The sequence below is a fragment of the Triturus cristatus genome, chromosome 6 (assembly GCF_964204655.1).
Source record: "Triturus cristatus chromosome 6, aTriCri1.1, whole genome shotgun sequence".
Lineage (NCBI taxonomy): Eukaryota > Metazoa > Chordata > Amphibia > Caudata > Salamandridae > Triturus > Triturus cristatus.
The window spans coordinates 912725175-912746918 of record NC_140589.1 but is presented as its reverse complement, the minus strand read 5'-3'; the positions used below and the strand labels follow the sequence as shown (position 1 = coordinate 912746918).

At 43.1% G+C, this 21744-nt stretch overlaps 1 protein-coding gene across 2 annotated transcripts in view; it reads left to right on the top strand.

The window, feature by feature from the left end:
• The window catches only part of ADGB (androglobin), a 1188702-nt gene that overhangs the window by 883634 nt on the left and 283324 nt on the right, over positions 1 to 21744 (top strand). The gene's annotated exons all lie outside the window — the stretch shown is intronic.

Below are 21744 nucleotides of genomic sequence, written 5' to 3'. Positions count from 1 at the left end.
GCCAGGATAAATAGGGTTCCATGAGCAAGGTGCTTTTTACTAATACATGATTACGAACACTTTCTTTTTTTAGCTCACGTGATTCCCTATCTTGGATTCTAAGATCAATAAAAGCTTTCTTGACCGTTATAACATCCTGTTTAGTGATCGATTCAGGGGATAAAAAGAGTTCAGGGCGACCTAGATCAGCAAAGCACTTATAAAGATACTTTAACCAGGGAACCTTCATCCTGTTGTCCCATGTGAGTGACTCTCTTAAAATAAGCTGGGTTAGTGGAATGTTATCATTTAACCAACAATTCATCCAGCATAACATGGGATTAACAGCAATCTTGTCACTTACGAAGGAAACCCCCAGTTCCTCGTGCACGGAGAAGTTGGCCGTGCCCCTGGGAACCCTTAATACTAATTTCAAGAAGTTATTTTCAACAGTCTGTAAGGGATCCGGAGGAACATAACCCCAAATTTCACTTCCATAGCACGCTGTGGAGACACTTTTTGCTTGGTAAAGTTGGAGCAAGGCGGCAACTGGACTATTGCCCACTTTCTTAGAAAAGTCCATTATTGCCGCGTTTACCCTAGTGACTTCTCCCTTCTTTTTTTCAATCACGGGTCCCCAATTTAATTGACTGTCAAAGAGGACCCCGAGATAGGAAAATGTATGTGTAGTAGGAATACGTACACCATTTACATTTAGGCAGTTTACTTTTTTATTTCCCTGTCCGACCTTCATTATGTATGATTTAGAGTTATTAATGCTTAACTCTCTTGAGGTCATGAAAGAATGGAAGGAGTCTAGTAAGATTTGTAGTCCGTTTGCTGTTCTTGATAGGAGAACTGCGTCATCCGCATATAAAAGGACTGGCAGCCCCCTACGGCCTATGTACGGATAATCCGTATTGGTGCTTAAAAGATGCTCTTCCAGATCATTTATGTATAAGTTAAAAAGGAATGGGGCCAGGATGCAGCCTTGTCGAACACCACGATGCACCCCAAAGTCTTTGGTCACATTCAGGTCTTGGGTGAATCTGACATTTGCATTGGTGTCCGAGTGCATATCATCTAACAAATCAACTAAGTTTGGATCCACACCCATTTTTAGCATGGCGTCCCAGAGCTTCCCCCGGCTCACATTATCGAAAGCCGAGGAAAGATCCATGAACGCCATATGGATCGTTCCTCTTCGAGCCTTAGTATACTTCGCGATGATGAGGTATAAGTTTAAACATTGTGAAATCGTAGAATGACCAGGCCTGAATCCATACTGGATTGAAGATATTATATTATTTTCTTCTGACCATCTGACCAATCTGTTCAAAATTACTCCTCCCACAACTTTAACCACGGAGTTTATTAAAGATATTGGTCGATAGCAGGCAGGGCTACTGCGGTCTCCTTTTTTAAAAATAGGCACAATAGTGGATACCCCCCATGATTTTGGGCATCCACAAAGCACAGCAGCATTAAGTACAGCTGTAAGGACCGGTGCCCAGAGTGTTATACAAGATTTAAAAAGATCAGGAGGGAGACCGTCAGGTCCTGGGGCCTTGTTGTTTGATAGGCCTTCTATGCCCTTTATTACCTCATCAGTTGTGAAGAACAGGGATTTTTCACTAATTTCTTTTAGACTGCATTGTACCTGGGAACCATTACCTTTAAAAATGGAACTGAAGTGGTTAATCCAAACTTCTTCTGGGATTTTGGTGCCTGTACTTGAAATACTGGGATGATCAAATAAGGGCTTGTTAATGATCTCCCAGAACTTAGAGCTATTTTTTAGTATCTCTGGATCTAACAAGGACTCCCAAACGCTTTTCTTAATAGCACGTTTGCGAATGGCAAGAGACTTTTTGTACTCAGCCCGCAACACCCTGATGGTTGAAGGATCTCTCTGGTTTGTTTTTAATGCTTTCTTGAGCTCGCGACTGGCCTTCGAACAGTTGCTGTCAAACCATTTTGGATTATTGGATGAGTTAGCTATCCTCTTAGCAGGTAACGTTAAAAGTGACTCCACCTTTTTAGCAATCTCATTAAAAGACGTCAGAATTTGTAATGGTGCTGAAGCAGTAGATGTACATATTATCAGATCATGATGGCATACATTGTTGATAGAAAAATAAAATTGCTTACAGTCCACCATTGACCACTTTAAGCGTCGCTTACCATTAATACATTTAGTGGTACCACAGTCCTCTCGAGGGTTATGTTTTTCGAGTAAGTTCACACCCATAGTGATACATAAAGGATTGTGATCGCTAAAAATGCTTGAAATAATCGAAAAATCCCCAACAAAATTAACAAATTCTGCCGATAATAGAATATGGTCTATATATGACCCTGTTGCGTGACCTTTAAAAGTAGGGGTTGAAAATACAGTTTGTTCCTCAACTATTGACATAGCAGTGAAAAGGTTGTATTCATTCATTAAGTCATTTAAACATGAACCCCTTCGCGAGTGATCAAAGTGTATTCCTTCCAGATTGTTACAACCCAAATGACCAACAGGACTCAGGCTAGGATTCCCACATAAATGAGTGTTGAAATCACCCGCTATTATCTTAAGGCGGGGAAGGGAATCATCTTTGGCCCTTAGGAATTCACGCAATGACTCCATATTGCAATCGCCAGACTGACTCACTGCGTTATAAAAGTTGATCAGAGCAAAACTTGTACTGCCCCTCTTAAATTCGACAACCTGAATATTATTATTGCCAGAGTGATGTACAGTTTTAAGGCATATTAGTGATAAGTTAACAAAGATTGCCAAACCCCCTTTAGCTCTACCACTAGGTGAAGGAACTGCCGAAGTTATAAAACTCTCATAACCGTCAATGTGTATATTTTTCCCCACTGCCCAGGTTTCTTGGAGGCATATAACGGGGTAATTTTTAACAAAGGATAACCAATCTATATTAAACAGTTTATCCTGCAGTCCAGCTATATTCCAGGATAATAGCCCCTCCTTATATTTAATTGGTTCATGTTGTATTATAGCCACATTTCCACATACAATTTGAGTGATAGGTGTTAAGCCTGTACAGCAGCGTACCCCATCTGTCCCGGGATTAGCCGAAGAACAAGCTTGAGGACAGGCTGGGTTTATATCAGTGGGTAAACCTGGTATATCTATTTGATTCCAGCCAACCAAACCCCCATCCTTACTGCCTTGCGGTTCTAACCCTTGTAGAATATCTCCAAAGTCTGTAACTTCTGGCAATCGGTCGGTGGGGAGGAGGTTAGAAGATATGTCAGGTAGTCATTCCACCCCATCCAGTCCCCCCTCATCTGAGAAGATGCCATACCTATTGGAGATGGGGATGTTAAAGTGATTATTAAAATGAGTAGAGTAATATTGATCTGGAGGGGGTGGTCGTATTGGACGTTCCCTTCTATCCTGACTATACCCCCAGTTATTAGTTGGTACCTCAAAACCCCAGCCATTAGATGTCGCTGGCCATATAGGCCTGGTGAAATTATGGGTAGGCTTAGGATAGGACATGCTCCGCTGTTTTTTGCCGAAAAATTCTAGGGTGAGAGGAATGATGGTACCTCTTCTGCACTGCGGCGGCAAAATATTTGGCAGGATGTTTGGTAAAACTGCAGAATTGGCAAAATTTATAATAATGCAGTCACCCTTGAATTTTTTAGGGTTTTGACCTATCCATGGGACCCTTCTGGCTGACTTAATGTCACCAGCTAGCCGTTGTTTCCCCCACGGGGCCAGCTGCATAAAGTTGCCCATATTCGGTTAGTAGCAATGATCTTCTTTGACCACCAAGTGTAATCATTAGACCTGGGAAGCAGAGAGTAGCAAAATAAATGCTATAGTTGGCATTGTCAAACAAGGCACCATCTTCCAAATACAGAAAGATGTATTGGGTGAGCATGGCGAATGACATGGGCAGGCTTCTGGAAGGATGCCTTGTCCTGGAAGTGGCTCACAGAGCTAACATTGGAGAGCGCAGAATAAACACCAACACGTATGCCAGTGCCTTTTAGGTCTAACTGCCATCGGGCTTGTATCGGCAGAGTATGGCTAAGGATACAAAGCAACTGTTGTAATCCTGGGCTTTGGAGGTTGCGAGTCACCCATACCCTGTCTGCCCGCCATGAAGGGGTTGCTCAGTGTGCAGCAGCACTCGGAGGATTTCACCATGTCCAGCATCCTTGATCACCTCACGCTCCTGGCAGTGCAGGTTGAGGCAATGACTAGGTAGGATTTTTTTTCTGTCAATGAAACATGGCTAGATAAGGCTGGTAGACTCTCTGGCTCAGGACTAGGGTGGCAATAATATGCAAATGTATTCTTAGTTTTCTGATATCCGTTATGTCATCATTGCATTCATTGAACATCTAGCAACTAACCTCTTGGGATGTCCCGCAAATTCGAATGAACTAATAGCAATTTAACAGCCTCCCACCTTTTACCATCAGGTCAAAATATTTTTGAAGCTGGCCTTCTGGATTTGCTGCTTGTGATATGAAGAAACTCTCTGAAATAATTGTGTCAAGAGACCTCAAATGTGGTTTCATGATGATCAGGGTCAATTAGCTGGTAATTTCGGGTAAGTAGTGGAAAGTCTGGATTTTAGGCTACTATCTGTTGCAATCACCCTCGAGAAAGAATGCATCCGAGATCTGATGTCGTCCTACAAATCTGAACCAATGACGTGCTGTCTGCACCCTTTAAAGTGGCCAGAACCTGCCACGATGAATTTTAATCCTGTCAGTCCCCTTGCAAGCTCCATCCCTCAAGCAAAAATAAATATCAACAACTGATCATCAGATTAACGCAAATCCAACTGCCTCACTTCCCGAACATTTTTCTGTGACTTACTCTAGTAGTAAAACTGATTTACTCCTGGATTCCAGAGTAAGCCAGGAGTACTGCTCGAATGGTGGAGTTAGCCAGTAGTACTAAAAGATTATGTTACAACTACTTTTAGTGAAATCTGTGTGAATTGGGCCAATTTATATCTGCAATCTACTTGAATCAAACGACATTTTGGGCTTATAGCCACGCACTGTATTTCCTAATTGGTGAGATTGCCGTTAGATCAATAAATAATGAAGAATTTGAGTAAATGGTTCACCCTCGAACTCAGAAAGGATACACATTAGTTAAGAAGAAGTCAGAAGGTGTGACCGACATCTCCTTCGCAGTCATTGGAAGAAGAGGTCGAAACCTTCTGAACTTAGTATATGAATGGTATTCTTTTGGCAAAAAAGACTTTTCTCATAGAAAATTTCAAATACAGGTCCTTTCAATGGACTATATATTTGGCAGACTCCGCTGCACTAAGCATAGACCATAATCTGTCCTTAGACTTGTATTTGGGAATTCGAAGCTATGTTTTCAGAACTTGAACTTAATTCATTGTGTTGGGGACCCCCTGTCCTTTAAGCTTTATCATTGAGTGTGCAAAATAAAGGGGGACAACCATGGCTACCTTCATTAGCTGCTTTTTATGACCAGATCGATTTAGGATTTATTGAAAGATGCCTGAAAGATGCCTAGGTAACCATCATGTTAATATCATTCTCGAGATTCGATGGTGTCTAATTTGTTTTGAAGGAGGTCTTCGAGCTGAAATTTTGAGACTCAACACTTATTCGGGTTTCAGTATTCAGGGTGGCAGTCGATCACAATCAATTTTACCCAATATTCTGACTACTCTTTCACTTTGTACCTTTCACTTAGCACACACAACTTTCCATTTTATTCTTTTCATATGAATTACAAAAAAGCCAGGAATGTTTCTGAAAAATAAATCATCAGTTTATATTTCAGGGCCTCAAAGGCAAAGGTTTTTAGAGTTCGCAAACCTACTGATTCAATAAATCAAAGGGTTTGCAAAATCTAAACCCCATTTTTAAATGTTCTAAACCCATTTAACGATTCGGAAAATGTTTTTCGAATAGCTGTATGGGCATGTATTAATGTTTTGCGATGGAATTCTGGTTGCAAAACATTAATATTATATCTCCAGCTCACAGTAGGTAGTGAGCCAAACGCAAACATGGGACCCCCTTCCCCTTTGTCAATATGTTTAGAAGTAGGCATTGGTCCCTGTTACTGCTGCCTGCTCCTATAAAAGGGTTGTATAACGTTTCTGGTTTTTTTTTTTAAAGCATTCTGTTTTCCTTTAAGGATACTTTTTTAAAAACATTAGCAGACATGGTGGTCTGCTGACCCCATCAGGCCGCTATCCCTGCTATTGTGGTCAATAGCAAGGAGTCGCAATTTGCAACCTACTTCATGAATATTGCTGAGGTAGGTGGGATTGCTACCCAGTACAACTCTGTATTTTGTGAACCAGCCCATTAGTACATAAGGCTAGATGTACATAGCATTTTTTAGGTTGCTAACGCCTAATTTGAAGAATTGTGTACTTTGAGACCTCAAACGCTTTTTTTTATGCACAAACTACAAATTGCGATTCGGCAGCAAGTTACCAAATCGCAATTTGGGATTATTCCCTAATACCGATTTGGTATGTATTTAGGGTGCCCTTTCCAAATACCAAATTGGAATGTTTTGTAACTAGTTGTATGTACTAGTTATATGTACATCTGGCCCATAGTCCGTTTGCATAATACCAATCCATTCGATAGAAGTTGGTGCACAAATTGCGACCACTTTTACCAAATACAAATTGCAACCACTTTTACCAAATAAATTTGAGTGCATTCAAAATAAGGTATTGTGAATTGTTCTTAGTCGCAATGTATGCTTTCTGATTTGGAATCTTTGTCCAAGTTGCTTGACATCAGCTCAGCTCCGTGTTTTTTTTCAAAGTAGTCTGTACTGACAGCAAATTTTTGGGCCATGTTGGGCGGTACCTTTCTTGCCCTTATTGAGGTAATTTTCATTTTGGCCATGTCACAAGAGCGAATAGTTTATTTGACAAAGACCTACTTTGTTGCACTTCTAAAACGGCAATTTTGGTTTACATCTGGCCAGGAACATTCACAGGAAACACTTCTGGCAAAATCTGCCCTTTTTTTCTTTCGCCTGCAGAGCAAAATTGGGCTGGAATTATCTAAAATCGACTCATAATGTGGAAAAGATAAATGTGCAGGTTTACACTAATTTTGCCGAGTTATGTGAAATGGCTGTCTACATTTGCCCGTTTTACAAACGTAGGCTGTTGCGGATCATACAGATTACACAGATTTGTGCTGCAATCAACGTACAAGGGATACAAAAAAAATGGCAAAGCCCTAAAGATAATTTTATGCTTCCTGCGCTGGTTTACAACTTCAAAGGGATCATCAGATCTTTCTCACTGGAAACCCCCCCAACTTCAATGATAACTACATCTTAGGACTTATGTTGTTGGACATGACCCTTTTGCTCCGTTGAATACTGCTTTCACACCATTTGTGAAAACAACTATACTGTTAATGGAGACTATCTTATCTTATCTTATCTTATGCTGTATTTATAGAGCGCACTGACACCAAAGGTTTCCTGGCGCTATGATTGAGATTGGAGGTGGGAGTCATAGTTTACATGAGTTTTGAGAAGAGCCATGTTTTTAGGCTCTTTCGGAAGCTTAGTAGGGTACCAGAAGTTTTAATGTGAAGAGGGAGGGAGTTCCATAATTTGGGTGCCAAGTAGCTGAATCTACAGCCGCCCAGTTTTTTTAGTTTGGCCGTTGGCGTGGTGAGAAGATGAAGATGGGCAGAGCGGAGGTTACGAACCGGACAATGAGGGTTCAGAAGGGATTCTAAAAAGGCAGGGCCCTTGGACTGCCGGGCCTTGTATACCAGACAGCCAATTTTAAAAGCAGCTCGCTGTTCGATAGGCAACCAGTGCAGCTTGGCCAGGAGAGGCCTGGCGGATTGCCATTTGGGAGTTTTGCAGATAAGTCTAGCTGCCTGGTTCTGCACCAGCTGGAGACGATGGAGGAGGGACTTGGGTAGCCCCCAGTAGATTGAATTAGAAAAATCCAGGCGGGAGAGGACGAGGGAGATGACAATTTGCACCAGGGATTCGTGGGAGAATAAGTGGGAAATCTTGCGAATTTTGCGTAGCTGAAACATGCTGGCAGAAATGGTGGTACCAACATGAGTTTTAAGAGAGAGATCAGTGTCGATGGTAACGCCCAAGCTTTTTACCGAATTCAAAGGTTTAGGTGGAATGCCAAGCTCCTTAGGCCAGAAGTGAGGGCCCCAGTATAGAGGGCTGGTACCAGGCAGGAGGAGTTCCGTCTTCTCAGGGTTTAATTTGAGCTGGTTGGAGATCATCCATTGTTGGATGTGCAGCATTGCTCCCTGAAAGTTAGGTACAGCATCCTGGGAATCTAATGGAAAAATGATTTGCATGTCGTCAGCATAATTGAGGACAGTGCAATTCCAAGAGCTCAGTGAATGGATAAGTGGGCGCAGATATAAATTAAACAATAATGGAGACAGAGAGGAGCCCTGGGGGACTCCACAGGTGGTGGGGACCTGGGTGGCGGTAAAGGGGCCTAGATGGACTGTTTGAGCTCGGCCCGAGAGGAAGGACTTGATCCATTCCCAGGCGGGTCCCTTGATGCCTGCCTGTCCGACACGGTGGAGAAGGATGTCATGATCCACCGTGTCGAAGGCGGCCGAGAGGTCCAAAAGGACCAACGCCTGAGGGGACCCTCTATCGGCATTCTCCCGAAGGGTGTCCAAAACTTTTAGAATGACTGCTTCGGTTGAATGCGCCGGTCTGAAGCCTGCCTGGTTAGGTACCAGGAACCCGGAACTCTCGACGAATGCCGAGAGGCAGGTGGTGACGTAGGCCTCGAGAAGTTTAGAGATATAAGGCAGAAGAGAAATGGGCCTATAGTTGGCAGGATTGGCGGGGTCGGCTCCTGTCTTCTTTAAGAGGGGGACCAATATGGCTTCCTTAAAAGCCCTGGGGACCGAGCCGGAGCTGAGGGAAGTATTCAGAAGGGGGAGAATACAATCAGGCAGAGCAGAGAAGGTTGCCCTAAGAACTTGGGGGGGGCAGCAGTCCCTAGGAGATCCAGATTTAACACGAGTGGTAAGCTCAGCGAGAGTGCTGGCGGTGATTGGTGGGAACTGGATGAAAGAGCAAGGGTTAAAAGGGGGAGAGTCAGGAAGGCTAGGAGGGGTAGAGGGAGGAATAGCATTCTTGATGTTTACAATTTTTTGGATGAAATAAGAATTGAGCGAATTACAGGTTTCCTGGGTGGGGGCCTGGGTTGGAAGTACTCTGTGGTCAGATGAGAAATCGTTGAAGATTTTAAAGATTTCTTTAGATTTATCACTAGCTGTATCGATTCTTTCCGTGATGTGTAAGGCCTTTGCTTTCGTAATAGCGTTCTTATATTCATTCCGGGCCCTCACAAACTCGGTGCGGTCCTCCTTGGAGTAGCCCCGTCTCCAGTTTCGTTCCAGGTGACGCAGTTTAAGTTTCTGTACTTTCAGTTCCTCTGAGAACCAGCGATGAGAGTTACCATGTCTAGTATGAGCAAATTTGGTGAGAGGGGCGAATATGTCGCTGGCTGATGACAGCCAGGTGGTGATCCCATCCGACATAGAATCAATATCTGATTCGGGGAGGGTAGTGGGGTAGGTGTTGGTCAGGTGATCAATAAATCCCTGGGAATCATAAGAATTCCATTTGCGACTCAGTCCCCCGGGGAGGGGAGGAGCCTTAAGTTTCCCTTTAATTGAAATAGTGACGTCAATCAGGTGATGGTCAGACCAAAGGCAGGGGGAGATGACTGGGCAAGACAGGACGAGGTTGTGAGTCCAGATGTGGTCCAAAATGTGGCCCTTGATATGAGTTGGGGAAGAGATGTGTTGGGACAGATTTAGGTTTGTCAAGATTTCAAACAGTTCGATGGCGTGGGGTCCGGCTTGGTCATCGTCAAACCCGTAATTGAAGTCGCCAAATACGGCGAGTCGGGAATGGTGGGTGAGCAGGTCGGCTACTTGCTCACTGAAGGACAGTGGAAATGATGGCATTGGCTGGGGGGGCGATAGAGGAGTACAATCGCCAAGGCACCCCCAGAGGTTTCCACGCTGATAACTATGTTATCTGCCCCTGGTAGGGTAAGTAAGGCAGAGGTGAGGAATCTGAGATTCTTGTGTATGATGGCCGCTACTCCCCCTCCCGGGCGACTAAGAGGGCGGTTTACATTGAGGATGTAATAGTCCGGGGGGAGGGTCGCCAGGATATCCGGGTGGGAATCCGGCGTGAGCCAGGTCTCCGTTAGGAGCAAGATGTCGGGTTTATCCATGTTGAGCAGCAAGAATAAATCAAGCTGATGCTTCACCATGGAACGAGTGTTAAGGTAGAGCACACGGAGATGGGTGTCATTGTTAGATGCCAAAGGGGGGGCCATAGGACAAGAATGGACAAGACCATGGTCAGAGTGAGTGCCAGGGTCAGGCAGCTTACTAGTGATCTCCAGGAGGGCAGTGCGCTCCCACACACCAGGCGGCAAAGGGCAGTTGGAAAGCTGCAGGTCCCTGAGTGTTTTCGCAGGGTATGTGATGAGGGGGCCAGGGGTTGTGGCCCCTGGGCCCGGGCGGGCGCGGATGGGCGAAGACGGGCTCGCCTTTGGCGCGCCTTCGGCGCGCCGCCGGCGCGCCCGCGGCGCCCGTCCGCTCCGCCGACAGAATGGGGGTTCCATTTTGTAGTGATCGAGGGCGGGAGGGGCGAAGCACAGGAATGCTGACCCTGGTCCGGCTCCTCACCTAAGATGGCGGCCCCCCGAGCAGCGTCCGATCGGCTGCGAGGGGTGAGATCAAGCGCGATCAGCAGCCAAGAGATCCCCTATTTTTAAGAGCGAATCTGTGTTCAAGGAGTAATTAAAAGCGCCAAGATACAACAAAGTGAGCAGGTAAATAAAGTGCTGATGACAGATTTTTCGTGGTACTTTTTTAAAAATGCGACGAATTTAAAATTAGCAATTCTACAAAGAGTGCACACAGAGTCCCGGCTTCCGCCTCAGGACGAGGTATCACTGACACACACACACACAATCGAATCAATCGTGGTGTGGGTTAAGAGGGCTTTTGTAGTGATCGAGGGCGGGAGGGCGGGAGGGGCGAAGCACAGGAATGCTGACCCTGGTCCGGCTCCTCACCTAAGATGGCGGCCCCCCGAGCAGCGTTGATCGGCTGCGAGGGGTGAGATCAAGCGCGATCAGCAGCCAAGAGATCCCCTATTTTTAAGAGCGAATCTGTGTTCAAGGAGTAATTAAAAGCGCCAAGATACAACAAAGTGAGCAGGTAAATAAAGTGCTGATGACAGATTTTTCGTGGTACTTTTTTAAAAATGCGACGAATTTAAAATTAGCAATTCTACAAAGAGTGCACACAGAGTCCCGGCTTCCGCCTCAGGACGAGGTATCACTGACACACACACACACAATCGAATCAGACTATATCTATTAGAGACATCTTTCCGCAGATTCCTTACCTTTGAATTATCCCCAAGTGAAATGCTGGATCCATAAATTTCTACAGCAGTACCTCTGCATGTCGGTAGAGGGCATTTAGCAACTCCTTAGTGACGTCTTGCACCGAATGTGAAATGGACAGAGTCCATATAATCCCTCCCCTGATGCGCTGGCAGAAGTTTCCTCCTTTTGGCGCTTCCAACACAGATCCCAAGAGGGGTTCCTCTGGCGTTTATTTTTGGCCTTTGTTGACATTTTTTGTTGAGGAAAAGTGTGCTTTTTTCTGGATGTCATCAGGGTTCAAAACCTGTGGGTTCTGTGGACGGCAGATGTCGGCCACATATCCTCATATTATTTGTATGTGGTGTCTTGGTGAACATCATGACTCTGAGGAGTGTGACTCCTGTTGTCAACTTCAGCCAAAGGCATTGCTGGAATGCCGCATGAACCTCTTGGCAGCGCAGTTGTAGCAGTCACCTTCTCGTTCCCAGGAACGATCAGGAGCCTGCTCCAGAAGTCCTTTCAGTGGGCTTCCATTGACCTTGATGACCAAAGGTAAGTTACAACGTAAGTGGTCAAAGTCACTGCATTCCCAGACTTCGCAGCATTTTTCTGACGCCCCTGCCATCCTCCAGTAGAGGAGTCAGGTCAAAAGTCTACCCCTGCGCCTTCCAGTAATCCCAGGAGCCGGGGCGACCTTGGACCAGATGAGGGAATATTATTACTCCCTTCCTGCTATCTTCGGGTCTCTGCCTCCCTCTGGTGCGCATCTCGGCCCCAAGGAGGTCAGTGGAGCCTTGACTGAATCCACATTGGTGGGGTCTCCCTCGGCATCAGTGAGGCCCTCTGGATCCATAGTTGGATCATTGTTGGCTCCGGTGCACAGTCCTTCGGGGCTGCCACCTGCGACACCAGATCAGCCAGCTCAAAAATGACTTCGACAGTGCCGATCGGCGCTACAGCATCTCTCCTCTCCTATGCCCAGGCTTCCGACATCGACGCCCGACGCCATTGGGTGCAGTGTCGGTGGAGCAGTTCACCTTGGGCTGCTTTCTTCCTTTGGAGGAGCCCCCTACCGTTTTTCTTTATGAAAAACAGGGTTTTGGTGAAAAAGGAGAAAATATTGACTTTATTCCATCCATGACTGACACTGTTCATCCTCCTCTGGAGCTCAGTTGGATATCTGAGTTGGGTGAAGCTAGTGACCTTAAGTTCTCCCCTTCCTCCAGCTTTTTTTCTCCTTCTAGCCTTGCTACTGAGGTTAGCTCTGCTTTCGCTGACCTTCTGAGGAGGGTAGCTATGGTTCTGAGCAGCTTTGATAAGACGGTTCAAGGTGTTTCTCCTTGCCCCTCCCCCTATTTTGTTGTGTGTATAAGCCTCACTTGCCAGGGTTTTACCCTTGCACTCTATCTGGTACCCTTTCTTTCCTAGCAGTCTCAAGGGAAGAGGGCATAGTTTTTAGCCTAGGGTGCTTCGTCTGATCCTGCCCTAAGTGGTATTCCTTCTTTAGCCTCTTTCAGGTGTTAGCGCTCCTTGTTCTAGCTCTCGCTATGCAGGGGCAAGAAGGACTCTTACCTTTTCTGTTACTCTGCCGACTCTTTCTCTTCTCTTCCATTGCATGGACTGTTAAACCACACACCACATCTACACATCTCTAGGCCCCTCACACCCACGCCACCTATACGGCAAGGAACAAAAGATCTCCGATAAAGAGCCCCTTTATGGGTGCCCGTCGAGCATTGCAGCGCCGGCTCATTGAGGAGCAGACCCATATGATGAAGCATGACACCTAGTTTGCTGGGTGTGTGAGGGCCCTAGTTCCGACAGGAGGTATCCCCCACCTCCTTATTACCTTGAGTACACACCAAGTGGCTAACTTGCCACCGAGGAACTCCGTACCTTTCTTTGTATTCTAGCTTAACTCAGGGCAAGCACGTTGGACCTCTATTAAGCCCTAGCTGTCCCTAACTTTGTTGAGTGATGGTCAGAGTAACACACATTGTTTCAATAATTGCTTTCTTCGGAACAACCTCTGAAGAAGGTAGTAGGAGATGCTTTCTTGCCTGGGATTCTGTCTCCACTAGGACCACATATTGTAAGGTCCTTTAATGGAAAAGGCCAGATACTCCGCATCACTGTTCTAGAGCAGGTTCATGGTCCCTAATGTCTACCTTTACACTATAAATGGCAGGGTCAAGAAGACGCTACAAGCGATATGCCCAACAGTATAATTGTAGCTCACAGATAGATTACATTTGTTATATTATGTCTCACAATCGTTTTCTAAAAACACTCAAAGCTCTTTACTTAGGTTCCATGTATCATGTAGTTCCTATAAACCTATATTGGATCTGCGCGTTTAGACAACATAGACTGTGGGATTGGTGTCCAGACTGATTCCAGACACCACCACTGAGTATGCTAGCCTGTATACCAGCTAACTGACAGTGTCACTGCAAACTCCTATTACCAAGGAGAGAATAGTTCTTGGCAACTATCGAACATGACAACTCTGTCCCATCAGTGATCCTGGAAACAGTGCAGTACTTTTCGCTCAGTCACTCGTGCTCACTTTGTCGGAGAAAGATACACAGAATAAACGGTGGGGACGTTTTCAATACGTTTTTTTTGAACCAGCGTCATTCTAGTGTGAAATAAGTGTGCTGAAACTACCTTAAGGCAGAAACAGATATAAATGATTATAAGCACCAGCAGAGTAAAAGGATGGTAGATTCCTACCATAGTGCTAAAACAATGAATACAGTCAGGTATAAAAATACATGACAGTAATAATGCGTACTCCTACGATGCAACCCTAACTAGATGTACCAATGTGTACCTAGCATGTATGTGGGTGTTGAGCCAAGAATCCCTCTAGGATAAAGTCAAACCTATTACATGAAGTGAGAGACTGTGGGACCCCTTCTTGGTCTTGAGATGGACTCCCCGCGAGGGATGTCAGACCACTGCGAGCTGGAGTATCTGCATGCAGGAACCTCAGCATCTTGCGTCAGTGTGTCAGCATGGAAGCCCTTTTTCTCCTCTTCCTGCTTCAGCAAAGATATGGTGTTTATATACCCAAAGTGGTACTCTCAGGCGATCTACCTTGCTGTGTCATGTCAGACTAGGATGATGGAAGGAATGACCACTATACTTAGTTATTATGCAGTAGATGGTAGTCCTGCTGAGATTCCAAGAATCCTCATGCATAATGAATGAGGCTAGTTTTCTAAGAAAACCCCACATCATTTAAGCAGTACCCTTGCTAGGTAAAAGGTCAGTACCAAGAACCATTCTATAGTGTAATGGCAGGGGAAATAGAGGTGAAAGGTTTGGTTACTACCTGAGTCTATATCGGGCACCTGTATGAAACAAAACACATGAAATGACATTAAATCACAATGTGTTGCATCTGTTTGCAAGCCTGGTTACAAAAATCTTGTAATTTAGAAAATCTGTTTTTTTCCCTATGTTTTCTTTTCTCTAGTTTGCATAGCTATTCTCCATTGAGATCCCGATCAGAAATAGGTAAATCAGCAAATGAAACATTTTCCATACAGAAAGGTGCATGCCCATTCATCGTTTTCATGAAAGCCTTGAAAAGGCAATCACTCGCTCCCCAGAGAAATATGCGACACATAATGGAAATGCTGTTGTATGTATGCTCAAATAAATTATTTTACTCTTTGCAAGTGCTGCTGTGTAAGATACATTCTTATAGATTTCATTTTACTGAAAGTAATCTGTGGTATTCATTGATTAGTGTACATCTGTCAGCCTTTTCCAGGTAGTATATTAAATCTTCTGGTTTTGTTATTTTGCATTGTATTGTAACATTTTCATAGTTCTTCAAAATTATGAAAGTGTTTGAGGGGTAATTCAACTGTGTTGCTGCAAACTTGTAGCCATGTTTGTAATGTGAAGCAGAAAGCTGTGAAGCAGATAGGGCTACATTCACAAAAACATACCATCTTCCTATTTTGTGCCAGATGGGTAATTGGTTTCAACTTGCAACTGGGCCATGTGGTTTGCAACACCCACTTTTTCTGCTCAGTGGAATTTGAGGTTGTTGTCAAGGTTTTAGAGTATGGCTGCCTGTACCGAGAAAGTTACAGTTTACTCCTTAGTTTAGCACCTTGGTGTTCTGGTTGTCAGAGCAGAAGGAAAGTTGATGTGAAAGCTGATTATGCAGTGCAAGGGACAACTAATAGGTTTCTATCGTAGCATGATGATGGATTGTAGGCAGAGATATCATTTAGGTTATCGCTGGTTTAGTGAGTAGTGTCAGGGACCAGGTTGTGGAGCTTGAGAGCTTCTCAGCTTGATTACAATAGATGCATTGTTTATACCAAGCAGGATTTGTAATATTAACTGTGGAGGTCACTGAGGATGCTTAGGGCCTTAATTAAAGTTTGGCGGACAGGATACTCTGTCACAAACTTGGTGATGTCCTATCTGCTGTATTATAAGTGCATGATAACCTATCATACTTGTAATATAGTGGACGAGACATGTTTCATTGTGACAGACTGTGCCATTCGTAAGACTCTAAATAGGGCCTATAGGCTGGTATGTTGGAGGGGAATTTTCTTGAGGGTGTCATGGAAGGCGGCTAAGAAGGATGGATTGTGTGAATGGAAGTCTGTGGATCAGAGGGAATGAAAAGGCTTTTGTAGGAGAAAGAAATCAGATGGATTTGTACTCTTCAAGTGAGAAGTCCTAAAATATGGTTTTTCTTAAATTTCTCTTTGTGGACAGATTCTGGTAATCGAATACTATGGTCTTGTGGAGTGTTAGGCTGTGTAGTGACCTATCCAGCTTTCTGTCAGGAAGGGGAGATTTGAACGTGAATCTGTAATTAGATTGGGAATCTGTCTAGGGAAAATAGAGGTACAATTCAACGAAGTTAAAGCTTTCAAAAAACCTTCCAGATATTAAGAGTCTAAGGATCCACTCAGGAATGATGATAATGCAAACATATTGATGAAGCACCTCCTTGACCACCAGATAATAGTTGTCTCTGCTCCGACCTTTGGCCGTGGATGTGCAGCCATATAGCAGACACAGCTTTCTCAATAATCACTTAGTATAAGAGTTGCAGCACTATACAATACAAATCTATTGGGTGCATCCAGGAGAGGCGAAGCTGCGATCCTTTGGAACACTCAACTTCCTAAATCACCAGATCATAAGGGGCCTACTCACAAATGGTAAATATACACGTGTAAGGTTACTCTTACTCTTTTGAGTAACTTTAACACTCTGTGCTGTTCACCATTTACAACCGTAAAGTTACTCACAGTGTAAACTTACATGTCCCCAACATCGGAATTCAGGGGGTGGAGCCTTTTTTCACAAATGTAAAGTTACCGCTTATATTTTTTCACATATCCACATGTAGGCAGAGATCTCTTCCACTGGGACAGAAATCTTCCTATGATAAAGTACAAGGAAATGTTTAAAAGTTTATTAGAGTTAGAAAAAAAATAAATATATTTTTGCCTTAAATATTCATTAATTGATTGTATATATTTATTTTAAATTTAGAAATATATGGCAAATACATAATTATTAACATATTGTTAAAGAGTATTCCCTCTTTTCCAGCCACTCCCCTCTGTCCTTCCCACATTCACTACTAAAATGTTTACTTACGTGTGGGGAGATATGCACAGATAAAAAATTGGAGAATTGGAGGCTGAGACCTCTGCACGTTGGCATGTGAATAGTAATTTGTAGTACGTTTGTAGTACTGTTGTAGTACTACAAAACATAGTACAAAAAGCAGTTGCTGAATATGCCCCAACGAGTGTCTACAAGATATTAGGAGTGTAAGGGTTCCAATTAGGAACTGCAGTTGCAATCATGTGGGATACATGCCATCAAAAAGCATTCAGTAGTTGAGCCAAAGGGATAACTGATTGGTTGAAATGTAACCTCAAGGAAGATGATGCTTCAAAAAACCTTTGCTGCTTTTGAATAGCCTACAAAAAGTTGGGCATATACGTGGTCCACCCAGAGTTGGCGAAAGTGCAAGCATAGGGCAGAATCAGCTGTCAAAATCCACCAAAGATTACAAGTAATGTATGGCAGGAGAGAAACACCTAGACGGCATGCTTTCAGTAATCACCAGTTGTGTTAGGTGCTGTGATTCATTAAATGAAGGAAGGAGGTTGCAGAGAAAGTGTGATTAGCAGGTTTAAGCTTGAGTGGAGGTAAGAAAAGTGAAGCACCTGTTATTTGACCCTTCTGGGCACGAAGAGCCCCAAACAGTGAAGTTGCACATTAGTTTCATTTAATTTTGCTGCTCTTTAGCTGTGTCCTCTTGGAGGAGAGGTTAAATAATGTAAGTATGGGAAGGAAAGGGAGGCCCACCCTAACAAAGATGCATTAAGAATACAAGAGAGGGTAACAAGATCCCAAGAAACTCCAAAAAAGAGAATGGAATAACTGTTCTTCAGGCAACTAACAGTGAGTTAAGAAAGGTGAGAGGGCCACCAAGCAAGGCATTCTCTCTCGTACATTAGTCCCTAAAGGCATCACCTCATGCTGTGAATACCAGTCGAAACATTTTAGCAGCTCTGATTTGAGGCAGGGTGTCCTGGCGAGTCAAAATGGAGAAATATCTTCACCAGGACCAGACTGGCTGTGCCGGGCATCAGGCGTTTTTCCGGGAGGCTGGAAGGGTGGGGAGCCGTTTTGTTACTGGGGGCCGATATTGCAGCACACTGGCAGCACCCCCGGCCTCCCAGGGACTGGCTTGACAAAATTGCTAGGGCTGCTTTGTGTACCCAGTCCGTCCCTGATCCTCATCGGTGATGAGCCAATAACAAGGTGTCCAAAACTATCAAAAACAGGTACTCTCCATATATTCTGTTTCAGGCGGGACAGTAAAGTCAGAGTAAAGCCCCGGGTGAGGGGGACCTACATCTCAGAGAGTAAGGAGGGTGCAGAAGGACATAGTAAATAGCAGGAAAGTAAATGCAGAGGACAAAATAATTCAGAAAGGTTACATCTATATTTGGCTTGATAATCCCAAAATATGTCTGAGGTTAGTGCAAATAAATGACTGATATTAAAAGGTAAAATGGTGTCTCAAATTCCTCTAAGTAGCAGGTCAGCGACAGGAGTTACGTACTCAACCAAGACACTGCATCAGTTGGCTAAAACTCTGAAGGCATCAATGTGAGCACTGAGCACCAGTCACAGATCATTCTAATTTGTTTTGAAGCCCAATATTTAAGAAGTTCTTTCGTCTCATGAGAGTGCTCCTGCAATTCATTGACCAACTTCTGCCTCAGACTGCTTCGCACTTTTAATCCAAACTTTGAATTTTCTCTTTTAGAACCTGTGCACGAAATAACAATATTGTTATACTGCATGTATATTGATTTTTACTTCTGCTAGGGACATTGCCTTCTCTAATGTGGATACATTTATGAGATGCTGTAGAAGAGTGAGTGCGGCAGATGCACGGAGTTTTGTGATTTGGAAGCTGGCCATAAGCATGGCAGTCTCAGATGGAGACGAAGGAAGGCTTCTCTCAGCTATGGAGATGATGCTGTACATAAGGACCTATAGACACAGTCTGCTAAGGACCAATAGATACAGCCTGCTAAGGACCAATAGATACAGCCTGCTAAGGACCAATAGATACAGCCTGCTAAGGACCAGACTATCTACTGATTGATCCTTTTGAGACACAGCTCCTAGCTTCAACATGTCGTCCCTATAGTAGAGTAACTACAGAGTTGCAGAAACCAACACACACAACCAAGTTAAGAAACCAACACACACAACCACCTCCATCTACACACCTTCACTAGCCTGTTTGTGGCTGTTGACTGATGTCCCAAAAACTTGGTGACAGGTGGGCGCGGTTCCATGATGTCTGTTGAAGGATTTATGGACTAGTTAAGCATTCATTCAACTTGCATCTGTATAAACATTTTTACCTGGACCCCTCTCTTCCTGTGAAGAACATTAAGAATGTAGCAACATGTATGAACAAAAGAACATGAATAAATAACGTGAATAAAATATTGACCTAAGAACAAACATCCTTTTTTTGTTTTTATTGGTGAAAGCGATCTGGAAATGTGAATTAATATGACAGTGCTATATATATTTTTTAACACTGAAATAGTGTTTTCATTTGCTATGCATTTCTCACTCACTACAACGGTCAAGAAGGAACGTACCCATATTTGTAAATGTTAAGTGAATCAAATTGGTCGAAAGTGGTAGGTTCCTCTTCCGGATTGGTGGCGCGCACAGGTATACTAAGACCTATGTAGGTCTACTTTTTATCAACAACTTTCAAAGAATTCTTTCAAAGACGTACTCTTGATTTATCATCCTTATTTTTATTCACAACCATTTTTGTTGTATCTCCATTGTAAATTCATTCAATCATCTGAAGTTACTGTCATTTTACAATTTTACAATCACCCAATGCATTTCGGGTCGATAAGTAGACCCTTCCTCAGGGGTCTGTAATTGGAAAGAAAAAAGGAAATTTACAGGGCTGTTCAGCCTATTTAACTCTTATGTGAAGTACAAGTACAATGCTCTAATTACTTAATGGACAATTTCTAGCTAATACCTCGCTACTCTTTAAAGGTAATGCATCTCTAGATTTGATGTTGGAAAAGAGGCCGATCTAAAAAACATAGTTAATATATCAGTAAATACCAGTAACTTTCTTCAGTTAATCAAAACGGTAACTGGTTTTCGTATTGTCTCCAATCACGTTCAAATAAATTCTTAACATAATACTGACTACATAAGTAAATTAAAAACGGTAACCTAGTTGTTCTCTGTTTGCGTGAGTGTGTCATGTACTTACTTCCTGGTGTAAAATTGCCGCGTATTCGTCTTCCAATGGAAATCGAGTTTGTAAACGTTCACGTGTCTATAGTATTTATGTGAATCCTGATTGGTTTAAATTTGTCCAAGTCTTCCAATACAATTACCTTATAAGAATTTCACGTATTGGTGCTATTGTAGACCTGTGTTGATTGGTTCCCGTCAAAATGACGTGTTTACACACTCGAGACTCGTCTAAGACTCTTGCGTGTGTAGAGATGCCACGTATCTATTAACCAATAGAAATACAGTGTATACGTGTGAACTTAAATTCTATTTCCTGATTAAACTCTGATTGGTTCAAACGCGTGAATATGCAACCAACCAATCGTGAGCATGCAACCGAAGGGAATCAATGATAGAATTGAATTATCATGCTTTCTTTGAACATTTGTTGAGGATGCAATATTGTACTCCTGCTTGAATTCCTATCACCATCCCAATTCAAGATGGCTGAACTCTGAACTTTTGTTTTCCAGATGATATTTCGTTTGGAACATACATTGTCGATTTTATTTAATTTGCTTTTCACATTGTTTGCATGGTTTATGAAAAATGGATAAGCCTTTTGACATTTTTTTTTTTTATGTTTCACTTTTTAATATCCCAAATGTGAGTTTGTACTTACGCATTGTTTTAAACATATGCCAGTAGTTATTTGTTTAAGCAACTAGTAACATCGGAGTAACACACGATCAACCGGTTGTATAGCTATATTCACGCGTTTGAACCAATCAGAGTTTAATCAGGAAATAGAATTTAAGTTCACACGTATACACTTTATTTCTATTGGTTAATAGATACGTGGCATCTCTACACACGCAAGAGTCTTAGACGAGTCTCGAGTGTGTAAACACGTCATTTTGACAGGAACCAATCAACACAGGTCTACAATAGCACCAATACGTGAAATTCTTATAAGGTAATTGTATTGGAAGACTTGGACACATTTAAACCAATCAGGATTCACAAAAATACTATAGACACGTGAAAGTTTACAAACTCGATTTCCATTGGAAGACGAATACGCGGCAATTTTACACCAGGAAGTAAGTGCATGACACACTCACGCAAACAGAGAACAACTAGGTTACTGTTTTTAATTTACTTATGTAGTCAGTATTATGTTAAGAATTTATTTGAACGTGATTGGAGACAATACGAAAACCAGTTACCGTTTTGATTAACTGAAGAAAGTTACTGGTATTTACTGATATATTAACTATGTTTTTTAGATCGGCCTCTTTTCCAACATCAAATCTAGAGATGCATTACCTTTAAAGAGTAGCGAGGTATTAGCTAGAAATTGTCCATTAAGTAATTAGAGCATTGTACTTGTACTTCACATAAGAGTTAAATAGGCTGAACAGCCCTGTAAATTTCCTTTTTTCTTTCCAATTACAGACCCCTGAGGAAGGGTCTACTTATCGACCCGAAATGCATTGGGTGATTGTAAAATTGT